Source organism: Alligator mississippiensis, chromosome 1, assembly GCF_030867095.1.
Source record: "Alligator mississippiensis isolate rAllMis1 chromosome 1, rAllMis1, whole genome shotgun sequence".
In the NCBI taxonomy this organism is placed as follows: domain Eukaryota; kingdom Metazoa; phylum Chordata; order Crocodylia; family Alligatoridae; genus Alligator; species Alligator mississippiensis.
This window is the reverse complement of record NC_081824.1, coordinates 215,723,322-215,746,446: the sequence shown is the minus strand read 5'-3', so window position 1 is coordinate 215,746,446 and position 23,125 is coordinate 215,723,322. Positions and strand designations below refer to the sequence as shown.

At 40.2% G+C, this 23,125-nt stretch overlaps 1 long non-coding RNA gene across 2 annotated transcripts in view; it reads left to right on the top strand.

Annotated features, from left to right (window-relative positions):
- The window catches only part of LOC132246624 (uncharacterized), a 71,038-nt gene extending 48,246 nt beyond the window's left edge, over nt 1-22,792 (top strand). The window contains exons 2-4 of one of the 2 annotated variants that reach the window (XR_009457994.1): nt 1,472-1,604; nt 2,978-3,118; nt 22,295-22,792. This is a non-coding gene — a long non-coding RNA (uncharacterized LOC132246624). Of the gene's footprint in view, nt 1-1,471; nt 1,605-2,977; nt 3,119-18,059; nt 19,761-22,294 lie in introns of those variants that run through there. The other variant, XR_009457995.1, reaches the window with a different exon arrangement.
- The last annotated feature ends 333 nt before the right edge of the window (nt 22,793-23,125 follow it).

Here is a 23,125-nt window from a genome sequence, read left to right as displayed (position 1 = left end):
CTGAAGCAGGCATGAGGATCAGGAGCTCCCTGGAAAAACATTTGAAGACCCGGCCAATCCAGAAATATTTTTTAATCTCAGAAGAAATGCAAACCTCCGCTCTTGGCTTTTGTCCCTCATGTTATCCCCCTCCCCCCAATCCCTCCGTTTTTCCTCCTTTTGCTTATGGCTCTTGTCATTTCCTGATGCCTAAATCAGTCCTTCTGAAGGGGCTCCCCTCCTGGCTGTCAGTGACAAGGGCTGCTGCTGCTGCCTGCAGGCTGGATTGTCTTAGCTTGCTTTCTTTATACCCATTCCTCCTGTTTCTTTATTCCCATTCTTCTGCCTGTTCATCATATGTTTGGCAAAAACTCTTCCCGATCAAGTTGTGCCCATGGGAATTTGGTGCGGGTAGGGAGGGGCGGGGGAATAACTCTCCCCCATCCCCATAAAATCTCCCTCTCCCTCTCTCTTTTTCCTTCCTGGGTTCTTTTCTCACCCTTTTCACCATAGCCACCCCTCTCGGTCTAGGGCTCACGCTCCTTCCCAGCCCCTCCCCACCCCCTCTCTGCTACTCACTCCTCCCAATCGTACATGCGGTTCCCTGGCACTAAGATCCACGCTCTGTGTGGCCCCTTCGAGCCAAGCAACGCCTCCTGCCATAGGAGGAAGTTCTGCGTCTGGACACAATGAACCCCTCTCTCTCCCTCCCTCCTAAGGGCTCAGCCTGCCCTGAAATGTTCACAGGTGGGCAAAGTTTTCCCTGCCCCCACACCTTCCCAATTATGCATGGTGTAAAAAGCTCAACAGCTCAAAGATAACTCTTAATAATGCAAGTGGAACAAGAGGCCCCACTCTAATGCCTGTATAGTGCTACTCAGGCTGAACTCATACAGCACAGCATGCCATGGAGTGGCCAAAGGCGATCAGTTTTTCACCCCCCCTTCAAAGTCTTCAAAGCCATCCTATAGGGAGTGCCTAGATGTACCGCTGCGTAAAAAAAGCATGGAGGGTACTATAGTATAACAGACAGAGGAAGAGGAATGTGCTTGCCTTTTGTGCTTTTGTTGCACTGGGGGATGGGGGAGCGAGACTTGAAGCTGATACATTCTTTAATTCTTTACCTCATCTGGGTAATACAAGTGCAGATAAGTTTTGGGTAGCTTTGCTTTGGGTTTCACGGGTCCAATTTTCATAGGTGCCAAACATTTATAGTTCCTTATTAATTTCAAAATGAACTACAGGAACTCGGCACCTCTGAAAAGGTGGAGACCGTTGAAATTTTTTTTCCTTGAAATGTTTTTGACAGAAAAAAAAGCTTTTTGACCAAAATAGAGATCTCTGCAGGATACTTTCACACTGGATATTTCCCCGCTTTTTAACCAAAAGCAGCCTAGATAAATTCTCAGTGAATTATTTTGAGTTTTGGTCAAACACTTTTATTTTTCAATGTATTTATTTATTTATTTATTTATTTATTTTTGGTTTTCAGATTCTGTTTCAGAAAAGAAACTGATGAAAACACAGGAGAAAACCTGCTGCATTTGTATTCCCACAGGAAAAAATATTTTAAAGAAAGAATTCCTACAAAGAAAATAGTTGGTTATTTCCTGCCAGCTCTGCCAGTAAGTGCTGCCATATTATAACCTTGCTGAAATGAAATTAAAGACATTTTTACTTCATATTCTAGCTATCTAGGAGTGCCTCTTTTTCACTGGCAATCCTTCAGGACTATTCAGCAGTAGGTCTCCTACCTCTACTCCTAGCATTCAGTTCAGGGGGAATTCATGGCACAGCTCCAGGGAAGGCCAGGTTGTCTTGGGCCCCAAAAATTAGACTACCAAAAATGGTTTAATGACCTGTGCCTTCCCTCTCAACCTTAGCTCAGCATTTATGGGAGGGACTTGAGAACTATTTTATTGCTACTTCTTCCTTGCCTCAGTTGAAACCAATTCATATCACAGCTCCCTGGACAAGACTACCCTAAAGGTGTTTTGGGAAACACCCTGACATGTTTCACTCAAAAAATGTATGTATATGAGTATGAGTGTAAAGAGGGCGGGGGATTGAGAGAGAGTTTTTAAGGTTTACCATCCTCAACTCCAGTTTTTCCTACAGAAAGGGAGTCCAATCCCCCTGTTTTGCTTTTGACACCACTGATCTATTTTTTCCCCACTTGATATTTTGAAGACTCTCTTTGCAACAAGAGCTAGCAACCTATTTAAAAAGTAATAATGAAGCTTTCTCTTCAAGTAGCACAGCAATGGGCTCTGTTAACAAGTAGCTGGCATGAGCTCCACTCAGGCTCATCAGTGACTGAAGTGAACTCTACAGGCCATATTCTACTCCCAGTTACATCCTGAAGACAATAGGCCTAATTCAGTTGTCACTTACAGTGCTAAAAAAACTAGTTTAAAAGTGGAATAAAATACAATGGACCTCTCATTGACAGTGCTGTCAATGCTCACAATTTTATCATAAGTCTTACAATAATTTGTATGTCAATTAAAGTTCTGGTCATGTGATGAAAAAAGTGAATATCTGTTGCTTTTTTTTTGGTAGGTAAGCTTCAAGCCATCATCCTTGTAGACAAAATCTGAAAATGTGACCTAACTAAGACCAGGAGGCTCAGAAACAACAAAACAAACATAAAGAACCCCAAACTTTTTAAACATGCTTTTAAAGCTGCTATTATGATTTTTGAGATCATGACCCAGACATTTCAGAAGACCTGGGGCTGCTGATACTGCTTACATGCATTTTACTTTGGTAGAATTTCACTGGATTTATTCTTGACTTAGCTTGGTGCAAGGGGCACCACTGTTAGGCTGAATAAATAAAGAAAACATGATGAAATCATTGGACTTACTCTAAATTTACATTGAGACAACTGAAGGCAGAATGTGCCCTTGTTTGGAAGAGCTTTGGATAAATTTGGAAGAGCTCAAAAGAACCCTTCCCCAAGACTTTTCATTTTTGTGTTTCTCTTCATTTCTAGATTCTGGGTGGGAAGGAAAATAGACAAGGCAATATACTTCAATCAATCAATCAATCAATCAATCAAAATTGCTCTGTAGTGCTTTGTGCTTCAACCATGAACAAGAATACTGGAATTCTCACAACAGAGCCTGCTCACTGGGTATGTTTTTCAGCTTAATTCTGCAGTCTGGAGGAATTTGGACATTTCTGGTAAATTGGCAAACTCTTTGGGGTTTATCCAAATACAATCCAGACCTTTGACATTTTTTAACCTTGCCTATTTGCTAATCACTTGGGCCAAGGGAAAAAGAAAAATTCTGTTCCTGACTGCTCTGTTACAAATGAATTTCTTAGTTTTACCACTTGGGAATGAAATTCAAGTCCTACCCTCAAGAACATCTCACCTGAGACACTGGTTTAGGACTTTTCAGTATTTACCTAGCATTGCTATAAATAGTTGAAAATAATATAACCAACAGATTAGATCCATGGTCTGATTTTTATGAGTGACCTATTTTGTGCCTATAAATATGGAAGATATAGATGATTAGAAACCCAATTTCACTGCAAATCCAATGATCAGATGTTTTAGACGCCAACATCTTTCAGAAGGGCTATAAGACCTTCCTATTTGGGTAAGCACTTGGCAAAAAAAAATAGGCTGAAATATTATTTAGGGGGTCTTCATTTCATGTTAATATTTCAGTTTCTTTTTAAGTTAGTTTGTTCTCTTGTCACTCTCCTATTTTAAAAGTTATTCTTTCTTTTTAATGTAAGCTGCCCCATTTGTTGGGAAGGGTAACACATACATTGCATGAATAAAAATAAATACTCTTGCACTTCTCTATGAGTAAAATTTATCTGGATACAGAGGACAAGGCCAAGGACCTATACATCAAATAAGTTCCACTTACACTTTTCAGTAATGCATAGGCTTCGTATGGCCCTGCTGCTTCTACATGAATTACACTGTGTGCAAAACTTGAGATCCGATTAACTCGTCTTTCAATATCAGGGTCATAATCCTATTCTGCCAAATGAAACCTGTCTTAGATAACCAGTTTCAGGACCAACAAAAATCAGTGGCTTAATGAAGATGGTTGGTATACTTGGCAACACTTTGAGGTGGTCTCTTAAGACAGGAAATTGCCTAATAAGGGAATTCTCCTGTACCGGCATTACTGTATATTACTATATTTATTTAAGTGTCTTACCCTGCCATAAAATATTTGAGTGTATGTAGGTGAGAATAAGTGTGCATGGGTATGTGGGAGGCAGGCTGATTTACTACATGGGATTTTTATGAACTGGTATCTTTGATCCATTTTTCATTTGTGTTTCCCTGTGAAAGTGCAGGAAGACAAATATTCATTGTAATATTTATGAACAGAGTCTGATAGTTACTATGGTTTCAAAGAAAATAGTAAAAATGGATACAAACTGGATGCGCTTCAGGTTAGGAGGCTGTAGGTATAACACATGCTGTAAATTCTATTAAAACTGACTCACTCCTTTACGATGAGGTAAGTGTTGACATTAGACAATTTGGTGGGGAGCATTTATTTCTGTATTTATTAAAATGCCAGTAACAGCAGGAGTAACACCTCCTAAAAGGCCTGCAGGTGCTTGTCTTCAAAAAATAACACTTGACAGGGATAAAACTCATAAATTATTCTCAACATGATTCACCATTGGCTGAAAGAGAATAGATATGTTCATGTGCTTAACTTTATACATGTGATTAACACCCATGAAATCAATAAGGTTACTCAACTGTGGAAAGTTAAGCATGTGCAAAATTGTTTGCAGAGATGAAGCCTAAAAGAAATATACTGTACAGCCACAGAAACGTTCCCCAGACAACTTAATCTATTCCAGGGCTACATTTTATAATACTTATTTGGAGGTGAATTCTACCTGAGACACATAAGAATACTCAGATGAAAAGGAATTTGATGAAGAATATATTATAAAATGCACTTAATTCATAAAACAGCTCATCTGAGATCAGTGCTCTAAGAAGCTGAGGCACTGTGTAATAACTGGAAATTAAGTATCATACCAGTATAATGATGTTAGTCTCCTGTTTCTCTGACTATCCCCAAGTGTTCTAGTAGCCTAGTTATGTTTAACCTTGCCTGGCTCTCAAAAAAATTGGCAAGGCCAGAATAAGATGTTGGCTTGTTCACATCACAGGGAAATATAAACTGAGGTCAAGAAAACCACAACATCTGGAACGTGAGAACAGGATTTACTGTTAAGGGCTTAATGAACTCTGAAAATAAAGTTCTCGACTTTGCTAATTTGTTTGGGCTTCAAAGAGGAATAAAATGTGAAGCTGGAAGAAGGTTTTACGGCTCTCCTGAAGAAATAAAAAGTACATCTGAGCTAAAATTAGTGAGGCATAATGACAGCAGAGATAGCGTCACTATTATTTAACCAATGCTAGGGAAAAATGCTAAATAGTCACTGTTTGGGAGTTATGTCCACATTATCGAAGCAAAGGGGGTATTATAAATTCCCATGGTTCCACAGTTTAGGGAGGAAAACATTTTTTTGAACGAAGGGGGAACTGTATAGGTGCCTGTATACCTTTGCATGCAACAGAGCCCAGGCTGCTGCCAGGTAGCCAGGATTTAGGGATATGGATTACCTACTGGAAATATCTATCACTCATTTCACTCTAGCCATATTAGAGGCTATTCCAATTTTAGGACAGAATAGGATCTATGAAATTACTGTATGGCCTGAGGTGAGGATTCCTTCCTTCCTATGCCCGAAAGAATAGCATGCAGCTCAGCAGTTAAGTCTGGGGCTAGCTACTAAGGTTGAGTTCTATCATGGGTTAAGGCATGCACGATGAACAAAAGATGCAAAGGAACTGGCCAATCTAGTTAAGGCCTTAGGACCTGATCCTGCAACATGCTGATATTGATTCAGCACCTGCTTAGTTTTAAGATGAAGTATCCATTGACCTCAGAACTGAGACCTTTGGCCTGATTCTCCCCTCAAGCATACCTATGCAAATCTGGTGTAGTTCCATTTAAATCAACGTGGTTTCATCTGAAAACCTCTGAAAGTGGATCAGGTCCTTAGTCTGGTAAAATGGTGCAGGTGACTGAAAAGACTGGCAGCAACTTTGTGTTCTAGTGGGAAGTCTATTCACCACCTGAAGAACATAATTGTATATTGGAATGATTTAGATAGTCCAGCCTCACAAGCTAAGAGAATCAGAGCACTTCCAGAAGGGAAATACGGTTTACCTGACAAACCACTCTGCTGAGGTTTTGGTAGCATGTTATAAACATATTTTTATCTTCAGCCATAAATACAAAATTCTGTAGGCTGGGCTCATTTAGCCATAACGCTTATTCATACACTTCCATTTTCTTAGTCTGAACTAAATATTAGAAAATCAAGGGGCTATCCAATGACTATGGGCTTCAAATCCTGCTTTCTTTGAACTATACCATAGACTTACCAGGTACCACAAAGGATAAGGAACAACTCACTTCCCTTTAAATTCTGTTGCTCCAGGAGAAGTGTGCTCTCTTTCCTTGGAATAACTTACATAGACTTCGGAGGGTGCAAGGACAGACCCACCAGCACTTCTAGCCCCATCTCTGCACCTGTTGCCACCATCACCACCCAGGATGCATGAACCTTCTTGTTACATCTCTGGGTTTCAAATCTCAAACACATCACAAAGGAGCTTTCATTATCACCCCTAGCTGACAAATAGGGAAGCTGAGACACAGAAAGTGTAGGAGTTACTTGCCTGGCAAGCACATGCTAGAGCCAAGGACAAACCTCCAGTGCCCTAATTGGTAGGTAAAAATTAAAGGTGTGTGAAATGGGCCCTATTCGATTCAGGTTCAGATTTGGCCCAAATCAGGGACAGTGATTCGATTCCTTGATTTGGATCACTGTCCCCAATTCGATTTGGCCAAATCCGAATCTAAAGGTTCGATGCCGATTCAGCCATAGACACAGCTTTAAATGTTTTTTCTACATACCTTGAGGTACCAGGCACAGCTCAGGAATGCTGCAATGCTGGCGTGGATGGAGCGTCCCACAGGAGGGCCCCCACATGCTCGGCGATGAACCCGGAAGTGGACCAGAAGTAGTTCTGGTCCACTTCTGGGTCCGCCGGGGAGCACATTGGCTCCCCCCACCGCACCTCCCTGGCTTGGCAATTGGCCACAGGGGGCTCTGGGTTCCCCCCCAAACCCAGGAGGCACCAGTTGCTGAGCTGGTAGGGCAGGGGGTATCCCCCATGCGCTTCCCATCAGACTCAGAAGTGGACCGGAAATGCTTCTGGTCCACTTCCAGGTCTGCTGCTGAGCACGCTGGGGAGCCCCCCGCCATGCTCCTGTGGGGTGCTCCATGTGTCCCAGCATCTCAGCATTCACAAGCTGCCTGCTACCTTGAGGTATGTAGGAAAAACATTTAAAGCTGTGTCTATGTCTGAATCGCCAAATCTTTCCAAATCTCTCTGAACTGATTTGGAGGGTTCCAAATCAATTCAGAGAAATTAAACGATCTCCTGATTCGATTTGGATTCGGAGATTTGGCCACCAAATTGGGCTGAATCTCTGCCAAACTGAATCAGTGACCAAAGCTTCGCCTAGCCCTTGTAACGATGCCTCCCAGGCTTCCTAAGCAAATAGGTGGGTCGCAGTCAATAAGCATGCACTGGTCACAGTACCATAGTCCCAGTCACAGCTGTGGGAGAGACCTCATAGGAGCCCAATCTAAATCACTTAAAACTCAGCAAAACTTTAGGAACAGACCAAGCAATTTATAGGATAGCTGTCCACTCAACAGGCTGCTGCTAAGTAACACGATTTTATATCACCTATAAACAACAACTGCATTTTTCAATAACACATTTCTGTATCTTACAACACTAGGCAAAGAGAATATTTTAAGCAGCCAGAAAGAAGAAAATAAGGGGAACAGGCATCTGCATTTCATTCAGGGCTGTCAGTGGATGGGTGTCACTTTGGGTTGGATCAAGGCTAGTTTCCTAGTAACCAACCAGGACATAGTACCAACAAGGGAAGGAAAAGGCATGTATGAACACAACAAGAAGTGTCAAAGCCAAATTTCATTTCAAACAGCCCTTGGACTATTCAAAATGTGCGCAAACATATATATGCCCTGTTTCTGCCTGCCTGCCTCCGTATACATCCTCTAACTCACAATTATTATCATTATAATAAAGATATCCTCAAGAAAGAGCTTTAATTCTTCAATTTAACAGTACTGTTACATCTGTTTGTAGTAAATATTTCAAAGTGATTTGAGGGAGGGAAAAAAAGCTTTATATGAGTTCAATATAACTATTTCCAAACATATGCTCATAAAATATTATTTGGGGAAGATTAATTGAAGTGCTGATTAAAACATAATATTTGTTCACAATGCCAAGAATGTTGCTCAAAGCACTGAAACTTTCACTTTAAATGATTCCCCTTTTCTTCAGCTCAGATTATTTCAGTGCAGGGGATTTTAACTGAATGTGACCAGGTTTTTCCCCCCTCCTCTCTCACTAGAAAAATGGCAAAAATTGACCGCTAACTAAGAATTAGCTCATACATTAAACAATGCAGTAAAGTATTTTTATGGCACTATTTCCAACAGTTTAAAATATTACAATTCAGGACATCTAAAGCTCAGAATAAAGAAAAAAGAAATGTTGACATTTCTTTAAACAATAAAATTACAACTGATTGCAAAAGTGCCAAAAGCTGACATTTACAGTGAAATAGTTCATCTATTCCAAATATGAAATATCACAAGGAATTAGCTCGTAATTATTACCTAATCCTTATTATTTTGTTTTTAGAATATTTGTTTAAGCTTAGGTTACTAAAATTTCAAATAATACTGGGGCCTGCTGTCATGGCCAAATGAATCGTAGTCTCTTGTAAACAGTTCTGTGATCTGATTTCCATTGGGACAGAAGTTGTAAAAGGCCAGGGATTTGCAATGGATTTACACGTATACTGTTTCAGTTAAGTTACTAAGGTCGACTTAACAGCCCCTTTCCTCAGAGTCTTAAATACATTTGCCACCCAGCCTTTTTATACCACATTCAAGGAAATGGGCAACGTGATTGTTAAGGGTGCTTGAACTTCAGTGGAAACTACAATTTACATTCTTTTAACAGTTTATGGGACTCTTTTTTTTAAAGAGCTTTGTTGAGGTGTTAGAAAACTGATTCTTGTTAATATGAAGGCACACGAGTGAGACACGGGTTTCTTTGAGTTTTGAAAAGGTCATTTGGCTTTCACAACTTCAGAAAGTGAGAAAGACTTGCAACCAAATTGTATCTGAAATAGTAGCACAGTACTCTCTCGTCCTAGTTTTGTACTTAAAAACCATGTGTCAGAATACAGACACGCTATGAGACAAATCCTTTTAAAGGAAAATTACTCTAGACTAAATACAGAACAAACAAATATTAACAATGTTCTATTGCTGGATATTTTTTCAGTGAAGTTTAAATAGCTTGAGTTACGATGATTAGACAGAAATGTACCGATAATAAAGGTAAATGAGATTCATAGTTAATCCACAAGTCTAAATGACTAGTTTGATTGTCTCATTCACTTGGCAAACAATTCCTTTTCTAAATGTTATTTCAGCCACAGATATTATTTTTTTAATACAGCAGAAAGAATCAGATTAAAATATGATACAGAAGCAGCACTTACCTTGGACTGATTAATATGCTTAAGATGTTACCACACCACCATGCTTAAAAGCATAAAGATACGCTTTTCTACACTAGCCTATATATATTGATACCTCCTGTGTGCCAGGAAAACCTCTTTGATTAGTCACACTAAACCACTGTTTAAGTGGTATGAATTTCTCGGGCCTGCACTTTCTATAATCAAGTAGTAAATTCTGGGACTAATCATAAGCTGCACTGTCTCTCTCATGTGATGTGCAAAGAAATTCATCAGGAGTTTCTCTATCCATATTAAAAATAAATCCCCTAAGTTAATTAAAGATGCATGTTTCAACTCACAGTTAAATTCATGGTGTCATAATGCAAACAGAAATCCACATAGTGCTTTACTTGGGGACACAAGATATAATGGAACTGTCTTTTTGTTACCTATTTCTGTTAAAAAATGAACTTACTTTTGAGCCAGGTTTTATAAAACTGTGATGTTCTTTCAAATGAGGAACTGTTCAGCAGGTAAAACACAGCGTCCTTGAAATAAAGATATATATATATATATATATATATATATATATATATATATATGTATATATTTGGCAGTCAGAATATGATCGTCTAAGAAGGGAAGTACACTATGATGTTATATAACCAAGAAGATTTCCTTTATCTATGTGGCATCTCTCAGAGCTAGAACAATCAACTTTGACAAAGTGTGACGTCTGAGCTGGGCTTTGAACTTACTGTGGCACAATAAGATCTACAGAATCTGCTGCCTAAATGACAACATTCTTTAAAACTGGGCATGAAATTTAATCTGATTCCTTTGTACTCATGTTAACATACACTTGGCTTAAATATTGCATTTTTAAGCCAAAATGCAAAGTTAATCTATCATAATGCCTTGCCAGGTGAGATTTATTAATAGATCACTTTCTAAAAGTGGTGTGTTTTATGTGCATGCGTATACCATATTCATCTTATTATTATCCAGTTGAAAAATTCCCAGTGTGTGCAACGCCTCAGATATAATAGCAGGCATGCCAACAGAATATGACACTTATGCTAATCTGCACCCCGCTGTGGAAAAACATACACAAGGATTCCATTACCACATTCATTAGGCTGCAGTGCACTTCATCTTGAATAGGGATTATGAACTATAATAGACTGAAAACAGTTGATTGAACCCACTTAGCCAAATCTCTATGACATTAGCCAAATATTTCAATATAAGGAAGAGCAGTAGTTCAAACTTTACATTGTTGTCTATGTCCCTCTCTCTCTCTCTTTTACATTTGCAAGTGCAGAGTTTAAGCAAGCAAAGGTCATGATCATATTCTGCACTGATATAGTGCTTTATATTTTCAAAGTACTATCCAAACATTAATTAAAAGTAATAAGACATAGACATTTTATGGGGGTAATGGGAACTTGTACATGTGAGCTATGTATTATTTGGTTTTTTAAAGACTGATTAGAGCATATTATCAAATTCTCTGTGCACCTGTTCGAAAACTCTTTTGTCACTCAGGGAGACAATCTCCATGCTGATCACACACATGGAGGGGGCTTTCAGTGACGTCATTATGCAGCTTAAATGGTAATTAGAATCAGATGAAAACAGATGTTGTCCAGTTCTGTATTCAAGTTTTCTATATATGCTTTGAGTGTACGTTAAATGTTTGGTTCTACAGGACAGAGTTGATGCCTGACAGCCTGCCTTTGTTGGCAGAAAATTGAACTTAAACTATATAAAATATTGTCAAAAATAATAAAGAATGGTATACAAATCACTGTTCAAGAAATGTTACAGAATTTGATTGTGCCCAACAGAAGAAAAAAAAGAATGAAAACTCTTCTATGTAAAAGATTCAAAAGATTATAATAAAAACCTTCTGTGCTTAACATTTGCTCACTGCTAGGACTCTCTGTTTATGCATTTCCTTTTAATGTAAGAACTAAACAGGAAGTTCCTGTTAGCAGCAGCACAATGTAACTGAAAGGGGAAAATTGAAAAGAACTGCAGACCAGGAATTGCCTACTATTTTCTTTTTAAAGAAAGATAAATAGATGGATAGGTAGATACAAAAAGTGACATTAAACAACCAAATGTATTCAATACTTCAAATCCAAATTTTTCTTAAATTGCTTGACCCACATTCTCTAGCCTTCCCTCAGAAATATTTGCTGGTCTCAGGGTCTGCAAACAGCCATTGCACTTGTTAGGCCAGAAATATCTTTATGGCCACAGAGATTGCAAATGAACATACATCTTCACCCCTTGTTGCACCCCAAAGGCCTCAAAATGTTTGTGCAATGATTTCTGGTAACAGTTTGTTGTGTCTTAATGCAGAGGATGTCCGTTCACTTATAGTGCGACCCCTGCAGCCCAGGGCTGCCCGTGCTCTCCAGGCACTACAGACATATGATTCTGGTGTGCCCATTTCACACTGGGAAACTGATAGGGTCCCCTGAGCTGGGGCCAGGCATCTGAGGCAGTTCCCACAAGATCAGACCCTTGATCTTGCCTTGGGAACAGCAGGGGCAACAGCACTGGGCAACTTCTGGATCTGCCAACACATCCCAGCTCAGTTGATCCTGCAACCAAAATTATGTCTGTTTGTAACCAGCTGGAGCAATGTAAGTCTGAAATTAGTCCAGCCCATTGAAGAATTGCTAACTATCCTGATTTTTTTTTATATGAGCAGCTGAATTACAGCTGGAGCTAGAATCAGTTTCTGATGAAGCTAAATTTTCCAGCCCTCTAGTAAACTTCAGCCCGACCTGGGGATACCCTCCCATTCTGTTGGCTGCCTACTTCACTTTCTTACCTCCTGGGGTTGAGAAGATAATCAGGACTGCTGCAGGACAGAGGCTGACCTTTTTTCCCTTATTTTTAGAGCCTAGCACTATTCCTGAGGGAGGGAGCAGAAAGAGCCTAACATCTTGGGTGGCTCTGCTCCAGTAATTGCATACCCTGCTATGAGCACCAGGAGTGACTCCTTTGTCCCACCCCTTTTTCTCACCTGCACCTCACCTCACTTCCTTGCACCTTAACCTGCACAGGCCAGGGGAAAGCGGGCAGGTAAAAGAAAAAAAAAAAAGACATTCGGAGAGGCAGAGATGAGATTGGAGTAAACAGAGGGGGCAGGGCAGATCTGATGTGATGCATAGAAATGGAGAGGGATCAGCCGGTAGACAGGAGTGTTAGATGTGGAGTTGTGGAGGTGGAACTGATGTGGGGGTTTGTGGCAGAATTAACTGCTGGGCAGAGGAAAGCAGATTTTGGAATGGGAGTTCCAGCCACGTGGTCCAAAATTACCCAAGGTCAATAAATGCAGGAGAGTGAGGATATTAATTATCTCGCATCCTAATTGGTGGTGGGCAAAAAGAGTTAAAAAAATTAGAAAACAAGTAGAAAAACCATGCTATAATCTCTTTCCCTGGCACAGCAAAGATACCACAATATTTTAGGGTATAGCGTTAGTAATATTGACAACACAACTGATGTTTCAATCTGCTCTATTGTCATTTGACAAAAGGATGCTTGGCTTCTGGGTTTGGCACTGTTCTGTGTAAGGAAAACCTTTTTAGTAGGTAGAACCTCCTGGCGTTCCCACTCATTTCCCAAAAATAAATAACTGGTTTTCTGAGTATAAGTATATAACTAATCTGAGCCAGTTTTCAAGTACCATCTAAGAGAGAGACTCCAACAACAGCTGAAGCTATTCAGCATGTTAGGAGATCAGGTGTTCTAACTGTGGACCCCATTTTCCTTGAGAGAGTTTCAGAGGGCACAGCTTTGGGCCCTGCATAAAATATGCAAGGAGGAAGAAAAAATATACCATCAACCCTTGTAGGAAACACAACTTCTGGAAATTATACCAAGATAACAATTTTACTAAATAATAAAGCACTTAATTGATAAGTGAAGTAGGACACACCTCTAGGATGATTTTCTTTTTTTTATTTCAATTGTGGTTCAGCTTCTATTTTTCAACTTTGAAAGATAACTGGAAGCATCAAACAGGTTGAACGAGGCACTGTTTTCTTGCTACAGGAACATGGCCCTTTGCACTGAGATTGTAATACAATCCATCCTCTCTGGGACTGCAAATGCTACAGTGCAAAACTGTGTTTGAAAACCTCTTTTATCATTCATCGTCTCCAGACTGAAATCATTTTTGACAACCTCTGCAGAAAACAAGCAGCTTTCTGGCTACTGGCGAGCCGATTAAAGGGAGGAAACACATGTTCACTGTCAGACGGAGCCCCTGGAGAAAGCATTGACAACCTTTTAACCTCCTTTCCCAGTGAAAGTGCCCAAATGTTTCTCTGGAACAAAACCCCAGCATTGTTTTAAGCATCTTTTCATTTAATGCACTATATTTTTCAAGATACGTTAAAAGTCAAAAGGACTTCCATTTTTATGTGGACATTTCAAAATCAGTTCATCCCAGTGCACATGGCCATGTAAACAGTGGTATTAATGAAGAGTATATTTTTATGAACTAACAATTTTTTTTTACTGCCTGACCACAGTTTAAATACCAACACATTGAAAAGTTCACTAACCTCAACAGTGATTTCTCAAAACAGGCCAGGGAGCCACAGGAGTGAAATTTTCTGAACAGTAGGAAGGCTGACTAGCCGACATTATTAGCACTCTGAGCATTAAAATCTGGCCATGGAAACTTTTGTGAGCTACAAAGATGCTGAGGCAGGAAGCACCACACATTACTTATGCATTTGTTATCAAGGGAAACAGTTTCCACTGCATTTAATCATCAGCAATAGGGAAAAATAAATATTCTACTTAGAAGTAAAATGCGGACCTTTTTTCTAAGAACTGTTTTCCAGTGTGATTGGTCTAGCTTGGTCTTTGTAGTTAAAAATGTCCACTTGGAGGTTCTTTAACATTTAACCCTGCTATTTTTACCTTAATATCAGCAGCTGGAATAGTTCTGTCTGTTTTGATAAAATGATACCATTTTTCCATGTTGCATATTTGCTTTTACAGCTGAAGGGAACAGTTCCAGCTAAAGTAGGCACTATAAAACTGTAGCAGTTTAAGCCATCTGGAAGAAGAGTAGATTATTTGGTTAAATGTTTCTTTGTGAACTGAATAGTCTAACAATGGCTAATATTTGTTAATGAAAGGTTAAAGGCTGCATGTTCCACCAGTATAAAGTTCCATGTGAATTTGGTATTTCTTTTTCAAAGATATTTTTCTAGCAGCACTCAAAATCATTACAGCTAAGATTATCTCGTCTCTAGTTTGGCCAAGGGGAGGACAAATCTTTAGTGCTCTAAACTTGGCATTTGCAGTCTCAGCACATCAATATTTCCTCTTTTGTTTATTTTATATGTTATTAATTTTTTTCTGTCTTCAACAACAGTTACTGAATGTTAAGTTCAAAATAGATCCACAAACCAGCAGTGGTCCATGTGTACAAATGGTGTAGGTTTTAGGGTTTTGTTGGGTTTTTTCACTCTCTGGATGTGGCTACAACTAATGCTTTTTATTATGCATTCAGAATTTTAACCTGGTTCATCAATATAAGTTGCACAAAGGAAATCACATATTACATTATTTCTTCAGAGACCATGACTGGCTGGGTCCGTCTCATGCAGTCAAGAAGGGGGGTGAGGTGGGGGGGACCTTGACCCAGGTTAGCAATAGTGGTTTGTTCTTGCTTGAAAGTGTTGGACATGTACTTCTTAGTCACTTACATGCCTTTGATAATCCCACCCGGAGAGGGAAGGTACATTTCAGCTGAACACCCTGAAACAGCTGGAAAATTCAGACAAACATCATTTTCTTCTAACCCGTTTTTGTCTCAGTCTGGCAGACATTCCTATCTAATGTAACTCCCACAGTTACAGGAAACAGTCTCAATGTTATTTTATAAGATGATAAGTCATAATTGTAGGATAGTTTTAAAGGAGAAAAATTCCCTGAGATGAGAGTTCTTTAATAAACACAAAAGAAGTGAGGCCTCATTTTTGTATCTTTCTAGCAGATTTGTTCCTTCTGATAGTTCCCTAGTCAGGAGGAACTCGTTCCTCTTTTTATATTTTTGCTCATGCAATAAAAGTAGCCTAATATGAGAATGGGAAATTGGTTTCCCTGAGATCTGAGTTTTGTCCCTGAATCACAATCAAAGCCTAGTCCAACAAACAGGTGTGAACTGATAGAAACAGTTATCAACCCATCAAACCCAAATCATATTTTAGGGTTCATGGTAAGGTCTGACCTAAGAGAAAATATATCACTTAAGGCACAGACAGAACAGCAGCTCCCTGTTGTATCTCATGGCACTTTGCAGGAAGCACCATGGGTTACAACAATCCCCTGGACCCAACAGACATTTGCTGTTGGATCCTAGGGGTTGGGGAATCAAGCTGATGTTTGGAATATCTGTCCTACCAATATCCTTACCCACTCCCAACCCCAGTGCTGTTTTCAAAATAGGAGGGGGAAAGGGAGGGGTTGCCTAGATGGTGCTAGACAGGGAGGCGGGTAGATTGGAGCCCTTGGGTAGGGTGTTCCAATCTACCTGCCCCACCCTCCAGTGCCATCTGAAAAAACCTCACACCAAACTCCTTCTGCTCCCTTTCCCCCTCCCATTCTGAAGACTGAGCTAGGAGCGGGGTTGAGCTGCATCAGCCTAGCCCTGCTCCCAGTGTGCTCAGACACAAGTTACTGAAGGCATTTTGGAGCATCTTCATCTGCAATGAGGGTTCAGACTGTCACGGGATCAGAATACTTTAAAGCACTCTGCAGCTGTGTGCTTGCGTTTGGTCATGGCTGTACAGCGTTTTCAGGGGCCAGATTGGGCAAAAATAGTCACTTCTGTCTTCACCTTTAAACCATTCCAGAACTGACAAGGGACCTTTCTGAACATCAGAACAAGCAAATCAGCTTTCACACAGAAACAATCAAACTCCTTTAGGAAGCTCTGCACATCTCTAATAAAATAATACTGAGCATTCACACATGGGGCTACATGACCACAATGCAGCAGAAATGTGCTTTTTAGCTCTAGATTTCAAAATACTTTACAAAGGAGGTAAGTACCATTATCCCTGTTTTGTAGATTAGGGAAGTAGGGGCACAGAGACTTAAGAACAGGAGTCGAGAATGGAACCCAGATCTCCTGTTTTCTGGTCCAGTACACTCCTCAGCCTGGTCTATCCACATGGCTAAACTGTTTTCCTTTGAAGTCATCAATTCATGGCATTGAAGGCCTGAAAGAACTGCTGAACTGTCTTATTTGACTGGCCAGGAGATTCACCCACTTACCTAGTTGCTTGTCTTTGGTTAATGCCTATCTTCCAGAAAGGCATTCAGTTTTAGTTTGAAGACATCAAGACATGGAAAATCCACCACTTTATTTGGTGGCTTGATGAAGTGATTAATTACCCTGACTGGTCAAGTTTGGGGTTAATTTGTAATTTGAATTTTTCTGCCTTTCGTGTCCAACCACTGAATTTTGTGTTGCTTTTATCCAAGGCATAAATTAAGGAATTATGTAGAACATAGTACTTTCTACCTGAAAAGGATCTTGACACCGTGGGCATTTATACACATGCTCTGGGAAGCGCTTGGGGAGGGGGGAGGGAATGCTTGTTTCTGAGAGCCACTCTATTTAAAGGGCTTGGAGCATCAAATGTTTCAGTGTTTCTCTGCTGAAAAATGGTGGGAGGGGAGCTTTAACTAAAGCTTGCTGAACAAACTTTAGATAAAGTGCCCACAACTGCCATTTTTCAGCACAGGGATGTTAATACATGTGATGCTGGAGTCTGCTGGAGCACAGTAATTACCATGCTCTAACAGACTCAATCCAGCACACTTGATTAATCAAGGCTGCTCTGACACACTATAATTACAGCTCATAGGAGCAGCCTCAATGCATGTGTATAGGTGCCTATATTTAGGTCACTTCTCAATCTTCTTTTTAAAACATTAAGCAGAGAGAACGTTTTAAGTCTATTCTTGTAATTCATTTTCTCCAGTCCCAGATAATGTTGGTAGTACTTTACTGCAGTGTGTCTCCAAGTTTCAACATCTTTATAAAAATTTGGGCACCAGAACTGTACACAGTATTCTATCATCAATTTCAGCAATGCTTCATACAGATGCATTTATACATCAAGGGATTATGTTAACCTGGGAAACTCATGTTCAGCTGCTTGTCTGCTATGACCTCTAAATCCTTCTCAGAATCACTGAATTTCAGGACTGGTTCCTCATTCTGTTGGTATGGCCTTCATTATTTGTTCCTAGGTGTATGAACCTGCATCTAACTTTATTAATTAATGATTAATTAAGCATAATTTGTTTGAATATGGCTAAGTTACCAAGTGCTGTCAACTGCTCTTTGTCATTATTTACTAGGCCTGTGCAAGTTGGCAGCGATCCGATCCGGCTTCAGATCTGGCCGCTTCAGATGGCAATGATCGGATTGGACAAAAACCAACAAAGTTATATATATTTAACTGATTTCCCCATTATACCCTATGGCCGGATCTCCAAGGCAGCTCTGAAGACTTTGGAAGCTCCAAACCGCTTCGGGAAGCCTAATGAAGCCAGCGCTTCGACCCAGACATGCTGCTTCGGACCCCGAAGTGTCCAAAGCTTCTCCAGATCCAAAGCTCTGTCTGAAGCCTCACACAGCCCTGTTATTTACCAATATAGGGATGAGAAATAATTCAAAGTTATAATTAATATTTTATATATCACTTTAAATTATAGGAATAAAAATGTACATAGGGATCACAAAAATATCAGCATTAAATAACTGTTATGACAAAGTACTGAGATAACATAGTTTGTCTTATACTCAGAAAAGGAGACACAATTACTATGTAATATATTGATGGTAAAATGCTACTTTCAAAATGTTATAGTATAACAAGAAATAAAAACAGAAAGAACATGAAGCTGTACTGCTCAATAACAAAGACTTTACTTTTTGGAAACATGTACCTAAATTCTTAACCATAATAATGTCAAAGAAATCTTGCTGGTAAAATTGTTCAACAGGCTACAGAATAATCTCACAGACTTACTAGAAGGGCGATTTGAAAACTCTCTTTCTCAATATATATTATTCATTTTATATCATATAACTATTAATAGTATATACTATATATAGAATTATATATAATACTATACTTATATATACATATGCTGGTGCTTTTAAAATTGGAAAATGTGTGCATGTGTGGTAGGGAGAGCTTAAGGGAAAAAAAACAAAAATGTCACCATTCAATTTTGTCCTAAATAAATAAATTTTGTCCTAAATAAATAAATAAATAAATAAATAAGAAAGAAAAAAGAAAAACTTGAAAATCAAAAAACTGTTTTGGCTTTTAGCAATCAAATCTCAGAATTTTTTAGTTTGTAGCCCCAAATTATTGTTGTTCAGTTGCCTAAAAATGAATATTTTTGGTGTTCTATTTTTGAAAGAAAATACCCCAAATTTCTTTATGTGGAAATAGGTAATTTTCCAATCAGCTTTATCATCTTGTGCTATAACAAACTGCACTTTTATTAACTTTGTTGTAAAACTGAAGCCTGGCAGATAGCACCACAGATTCTTAAAAACAGAAGACAGCATTTGCCATTGGTAACATTGGGAATATAACAGAATGACATGACTTTGGGCACAGGTCTGGCAGGAATTCAGTTTCAGGGAGACAGTCTCTCCTCAGGCAGCTCAAAGCCCAATCTGAAAAGACATTGAAACTGCTTCATCGTAGAATGAGCTAGGTGGCCATGGACATTCTTCAGTTAACATGCAGTGCACAGGAGAGTCCCTGCGTGGTCCTACCAAGGGCCATCAGAAGGTTAACAAGCTATGAAGCCTCCCATATGCTGGTACAGAAATAAGTAGGGCTGTGTGAAGCTTTGGGTACTGATTCGATTCGGAGGAGATTTGGCCCGATTCGGTGGTTGAACCTCCAAATCTGAATCAAATCAGGGGACCAATAAAAGGGTCTGAATTGATTCGAAGCTCTCCAAATCTTTGGAAAAGATTCAGAGAGCTTTGATGATTCAGACAGTCGCCAGTGCCTGCAGCAGTGAGCTAGTAAGTAGGGGCTGGGGGTGGAGGGGGCTGGAGAAGGGGGAGGGGACCATGGGGGGACCCCTGCCAGACCCCATCCCCTGCCTGCTCCCCCAGACCCCCACATGCTCCCCCAGCTCCCCCATGGCTGCCCCACCCGCCCCAGTTCTCGGTGCTTTAGAAAAAAAAGCCCCAACTCACCGGGTGCTGCTGGGCAGAGGAGCAATCCCCACTGCCCCCCACTGCCCCATGCTACATGGGGGGGCTCTGCCACGAGCCCCCCCATGGCTGCCCCACCCACCTGAGCTCCATCTCTTTAAGAAAAAAAAAAAAAAAAAAGAAAAACCCTGGGGCTCACCAGTGCCTGCAGCTGCCTCAGGGCTTAGAGGGGCCTGTGGAAGAGCCTCCCATGTGGCCTGGGGCAGCAAGGGACAGTGCAGATTGCCCCCTGCTGGGCAGGAACCGGTGTGTGGGGGTTTTTTTTTCTTAAAGGGCCAAAGATGCATCAGGCAGAGCAGTGATGGGGTGGTTGGGGGAGTGAGGAGGGGGTCAGGGGGCTATTGCAGAGCCTCCCCATGCAGTGCGGGGCAGTGGGGGGCAGCAGGGATCACCCCTTTGCCTGGCAGCACCCGGGGAGTTGGGGCTTTTTTTTTTCAAAGTGCCGGGAGCTGGGGCAGGCAGGGCAGCCATTGCCTATTTGGGAGAGCGGGCAGGGGATGGGCCTGGCTGATTTGGCCAAATTGATTCAGGACAGTGATTCAAATCACCAAATCGAATCACTGCTGAATCTGAATCTGAAGCGAATACTGGCTGCTTTGCACAGGCCTAGAAAAAAGCAATGTCACAATCTGCCTAAATCCTCTTCCTGCATGAGGAATTGGAATACTGTCTTATAGGGATACTTTACATGCAAACCTAATTACAAGGAATTCATTCCAGTGATGGTTCATCTCTCTCCTCATGCCCCTGCCAGTGGAACCAGCACCCTTTGCAGGGACTTGTGGGCAGTGGATTGTGGCCCTGCCTTGGGCGCCAGCCCTGCACTACTGCTGTCCTATGATCCTGGCCCCAGCCCCAGCCCCGCCTGTCCATCCTGCTCCCAGATGTTGCCACCTGCCTTTTGGTGGCCCATTTCTCATTAGACAAATGGAATATTAGAAACAACTGTTCCCACCATCCTTAAGGGCTATGCCCTGCAAAGCCTTTAATGTACCTCATACAATTAGGCCCTATTGACTTTATATGGGAGCTAATAGTTTTTATGAGACAGAGCTGGTGGGTCTCAATATATATGTTGCATATTCACAGATCATTAGAGTTACAGCAGTCACTTGAAAACAACAGAGATTAGCACGGTGATGAAACAGCACACAAAAGACTTGATCCAAAACCCATTCAAGCCAATGGAATGATTCCTACTTATTTCAGAAGCCTTTAGTATAAAGTGTAAGAAACGTATGGGATGCTGGCCCCAGCTCCCTGACCCTCTGTCCAGTCCTAAGTGCAGCTTAGGAATCGTGGCAGCGCTCCCCTACACTTGAAGCACTCCGATTGGCTGTTTCCATCAGCCAATCAGAGTGTAAATAAAGCATTACAGACAGACAGATTTAGGCTTTTCTAATATTAGAATGGGCGAAACATGAGAACAGCGTCAGAATGAAACAGAATAGTGCTTTTGAAATGAAACTAAACTTGAAACAAAACACTGTTCTGTTGAAACAGAAGTCTAAGTGGAACGGTGCCATTTCGCACAGCCCTAATAATCAGTATTCAGGGTTATGCATTGATGAACTTTTACATGCAAAGAAGGGAATAAATAAAGCAAGCTAGACATCCTCCCAAAGGTGGAATTAAGGTAACCTGGCTACCCTAACTTTTCATACGTGGACATGAAACAGCATTACATAATTTTTATATCCCATATATGTCTCATAGGTGGAATAGATACAGCTCGCAGATATTATATATCATCTAAAGCAGTTGGCCCAATAACACAGCCTAGTGAGAATTGAATTCTGCAGTGTCCAATTCATGTTGCTTACCCAAATTGAATTCTGAAGATTTTTCCCTTTCCTAGTATTAAATCTTGAGAAATCTGTCTTCAAAAACTTAGAAATGGAATAATCAGGTTTTCTTTGGGGTGTTTCTCATGTACCTAATTTTCTGTTTTTATCAATCACTTTTTATACACCCTGAAAGGGATTTTTCTTTTTAATGCAGCATCAAAATAAAGAACATAAAATATTAAAAAATACAGTTAAAATCCTGGTTCCATTGAACTTAATGGCAAAACTCTCATTGGCTTTGGCAAGGGAAGGTCCAAGCTGAGAGCTGGCCTTTCATAGCCTGTTTGGATCAAATGACAAGTAACTAAGATTGTTCCTAGAAGTCAAACTTATCACCACTTGGAACAAGTCAGTTATGTAGTTGCCATTAGTTTTCATTTTAACATAGCTCCACACTTCCTGGCTTTCATTGTCACTCTTTCTTGGCTTTTTATATTTTACCTACCACAATGGTATCTAAGGCACAAGAATGACTGATCTTTTGTTCTGTTCCCTAGTCTGGCCGGAAGCAGGAAGCACTGAAAACCACATGGGAAAGCCTGGCTTTGCAAGATTTCCAGGACAGTTTTTCAGGCACTTGAAGTTCAGATAGTTGGGACAAGCATCTCAGCTAAACCACTGACATTTTTGAGGTTTGCTCATCTTTAAATGAGACACAAACAAATGAGGAAATTCATAATTTAGGCCAACATTCCATCTTTCATTCATCCTGTTGTTCCAGGGTGTATAAGTGCCTCAAACTAAATATAAGCAACATTATATGAGTTATTAAAAAAAAGAAGACTTGCATTGGGTTCAGCAGGAATTAGATGGAACTATATTGTGGTGCAATGCCCAAGGACCATGGAATAAAAAAAATATGGAGTGTCAGCCTGGGTTTTGAATTTATTTTGTTGTATCCCAAGCGGTACCTGAACCCTAGTACTTTACGTGTTAACAATACATTTGTTACAGCTGTCTTGTGGAATGCTTAATTAAAGTGATATTTTGTTTCAGATGAATAATCTCTGACTGTTTTATTGTCATTTGACATTAAATTGCAATTTGCCATGCCACACATTTCTACACACTTTGTCAATATGATCATAAAGGCACCATTACTGACCAAAAACATAATACTTACCAAGTGCCTTAAGAAAACACTAGGATTTTTCAAGTTTTACTTTCTTTTCTTTTTTTTGTAGTTAAATATAGATAGCTTTGTTTTTTTAAAGCTCTTTGCTGCCCAATAACTCCAGGTGCTAACAGAATTTAATATTCAGTTGTCATGCACCGCTCAGCTCTCACCACAGATTTTTGTGGAATATCAGGTCTTATTTTCTCACATA